A 3,778-nucleotide genomic window follows, 5' to 3' on the forward strand; every position below is an offset into this window, starting at 1 on the left:
CTGCCCCAATCCTTAATGGAAGTTGGGTGAGAACCGGCTCCTGTTCATTCATGCCCCAAGCTGACGTCACCTACGCCACGCCCCCAGGAATGTCTTTAAAGGGGCCGGGCTAGCTGCTGCTGCTTTTTTTTTTTTTTTTTTTAATATATCCCATTAATTCCCTACAGAGAGAAAGGGAGAGGGATAGAGAGTTAGAAACATCGATCAGCTGCCTCCTGCACACTCCCTACTGTGCATGTGCCCGCAACCAAGGCACATGCCCTTGACCAGAATCGACTCTGGGACCCCTGAGTCCACAGGCCAACGCTCTATCCACTGAGCCAAACCGGCCAGGGCCGGGCTAGCTTCTTGGAAAGAAGGGAGAGGAAGTCCCCAGAGGTTTGGAAAGGACCAAGGGGCCCTCTGGACCCGCTGACGCCCCCCCAAGGCCTTCCCAAGTTTGAGTGGCTCAAAGGGCCAGTGCCTACAAGGGCTAGTCCTAGGTGATCTCTGAGCCTGGATCCTCGCCCCACGCACCGGATGGTTTTGCTCTGAGCCATCCCCACTCTCACCCTTGGCCCTCTGGGACCCTGCTGAAGAGTGTGCCCTGAGACCTGAGCTGAAATGGGCCGGGGTGGGATGGAGGGCAAGAAGCAGTTGCTTCTTTAGCAGCATGCCTATGAGGGGAGCTGCAAAATAGACCCCGATACCTGGACCTCTAAAGTTGTGGAGAGCATCTTTGCTTAGGAGCCTCTATCTTGAACCTGAGTCTTGGCAGCCTTCATCTCGAACCTGAGTCTTGGCCCCTTGCCTTCCTCCCTGAACTACATGAGCTTCAGCACCAGCTCCAGCTTCGCCACCAACTGCCGGACCTTGGGCTCCGTGCAGCCAGCCAGCAGCACAGCCAGTGTCTATGCAGGCGCCAGGGGCTCTGGCTCTCAGATTTCCGTGTCCCACTCCACCAGTGTCCCGAGTGGCTGAGGCAGCCAGAGCAAGAAGGAGACTATGCAATGCCTCAGGGACAGCCTGGCCTCCTACCTGGAGAGGCTGAGGCGCCTGGAGGCTGATAATCAGAGACGGAGGCTGGAGAGCAGAATCGGAAGAAGCCCAGGTCAGAGACTAGGGGCATTGCTTCAAGGCCAGAGACAGAGATCAGGCTTTCAGGGAGGAGCCGCTGTTCATGAAGAAGGACCGTGCAGAGGAAGTAAATGGTTAGATTGCCAACTCTTTGTTGACTGGGGAGTTGGATGCCCCCAAATCTCGGGACCTTAGCAAGATCATAGCAGACAACTGGGCCCAATCTAGCTCTTCTAGCTTCTCAGGAGAACCAAGAGGAGCTAGACAAGTACTGTCCCAGCAGATTGAGGAGGGCATCACAGTGGTCACCTTGGACACCGCTGAGATAGGGGCTGCTGAGGGGACACAGAGCTGAGACGTACGGTCCAGTCCTTGGCGATCGACCTGGACTCGATGAGAAATCTGGGAGAACAGCCTGGGGGAGGTGGAGATGCCATGCAGATGGAACAGCTCCACGGGGTCCTGCTGCACCTGGGGTCAGAGCTGACCCAGACCCCCGCAAACGGGCAGGGTCAAGCCCAGGAGGACGTACGAGACCCTGCTGAACATTAAAGTCAAGCTGGCGGCTGAGATCACCACCGACCAGCACTTGCCGGAAGAAGGGTGCCTCTTAGAGGGGCAGGAGGCCAATAAAAAGTTCAAAGATCATTGAACATAAAACAAGAAAAGAGAAGGAATACAGCAACCTTAGAGCAGCCACCTCTAGAAATGAGTCTGACGTGCATTATCTCATTTAATTCTCGTCTGGGAAGTAGGTATCATTATATCCATTTTGCAGAAGAGGAAATGGGTCCCAAGGGCTTAAACAGCCCAAAGGGAGTAGAGCCAGGATTTGAATCTGGGTAGTTGCTGCTTTAACCACTGCCCCATCCAGGGGAAGGGTAGGCAAGGTGCTGTAGTGCAGAGCACCTACCCCCTGACCCTGGCAAGGACAGAATCCGTTGGTCCGTTTGACACTTTGGAGGACACCTGCTTCCCACCTGCCCCTTCCAAGGCCTCTCCCCAAAGGTTCCTCAGACATGAGCTCACCTTCCCTCCTGACGGAAGCGGCTGACATCAGTGAAACGAACGGGAAATGTCCTCTCACCCGCCTGCCTGGCCACCCACGGCTGCTGTTGCCCAATTGCCTTTTGGCCAGTCTGGGAGGAGCAGCTGTAGCAACCCTGATTTCCTGGGAAAATCCAGCCCCCTCTGCCCGCCTCCTTCTCTCAGACCACATCCTCTCCTTGACTCCCCTGGACATTGGCCCAAGAGCTACTCTGGGCTACTCTTGTACCCAGGTCCTCCCTGCCAGATGTGGACTTCTTGGCCTCTTGGCCTTGATGCCTACCCTTGAGAAGCGGGTCCAGACATCTCCCCTAGAGGGGGGAGGGCTAATTACAAGTGTCAAGGGTGGTGTAATTAAAGCCTTTGACCAAGATGGTGGGAGGAGAGTGTGTGAGTGTGCAAGTGCCCGTGACAGTGAGTGTGCGCGTATGTGGGCATATTGGTGTATGTGTGTATGTGTGTGTGAGCATGTGTGGACAGGAGAGGGTTTGGGTATGAGTGTGAGGGTGAGGGTGCCATACTTGGCAGTGGTAGTGAACATAGACTAAGGAGTCAGCCTAAAGTTTTTGAAATTTCACTTCTTAGAGTCTCAGGTTGCTCATCTGGAAGATGTATAAACCTACCTACTTCAGAGATCAAATAAGGTCATGCATGTAAACCACATGGGCCGTGACTACAGAATGCCCTTGTTAACTCTCAGCTGCTATTACGGTTACACATGGTACAGCCAGAAGAAGCAGCATCTGGGGTGGGCGGGGCATTGGTATGCACGGGCACCTCATTGGCACATGGAGAGAGAGAGAGAGAGAGAGAGACATGGTATGTGTCACTGGACAAGGACCAGGAGGCCTGGAGCGGGTCTGCCTCAGGCTGGCCATCGTGTGTGGGTTCTTGACCTCAAGCAGGAAAGATTTCACAAGAGGAGTGCAGGTGACTTTGAGAGCACGTTTATTAAAGCTGGGGGCCGAGAAAAACAGGAAGGGCTTAGGGTAGAAGAAGCAACAGGAGAGAGCCTCGGCTCTGGCTCCCTAGAAACCTTATAGGAATGAAATGAGCCTGGGCGGGGCTGCTGTCAGCTCATCGGAAAGTCTGAGAAGAAAGGGGCCTTGGAGACAGGTTCAGGGGGTAAGCCTGGGATGAGCTGCCGCTGCCCGCTGCTCCCCTGGTTGCAAGTCTCGAGGGGACCCTTAGAGTGTAGGAGAAAGAGAGTGAAAAGTTCATGCCCCAGAACAGCTCTCTACAGGTGCTGTAGAGAGACCCCCAGTGGGGTCTTTGTCTTAAGGGTTTTTATCTTTCTTCTGGAGGCAGGTGAGAATCTAAGTGGAGGGTCTTAGTAGAATATTCACCAACTTTTCAGGTGCGTCTTTAATATTCGAATGCATCCAAGTGAGCCCATAGAGGAGTTTGGGATTATTCTTTGGTTGGCTTTACTATTTTACTGTTATCTTGGGTCTCTCTGGCTCTAGTTGGGTTTTTGTTATTTGTTACCCTGACTTCAGCCATCCTTGGGTTTTCCTGACACAAATAGTTTTAACTGGGTCTCTGTCCTCTGTCTCCTCAACCAGGGTGACTTAAGCTGTGTACTCTCTGGTTAGGGAGGAGAGGTATAAACTATTTGCTCTCAGGTGTCTTGGGGAACATACGGTCTTGTGAGTCACTAGCTGACTGTAAATTG

This window comes from Eptesicus fuscus, chromosome 9 (genome assembly GCF_027574615.1).
Source record: "Eptesicus fuscus isolate TK198812 chromosome 9, DD_ASM_mEF_20220401, whole genome shotgun sequence".
Taxonomy (NCBI): domain Eukaryota; kingdom Metazoa; phylum Chordata; class Mammalia; order Chiroptera; family Vespertilionidae; genus Eptesicus; species Eptesicus fuscus.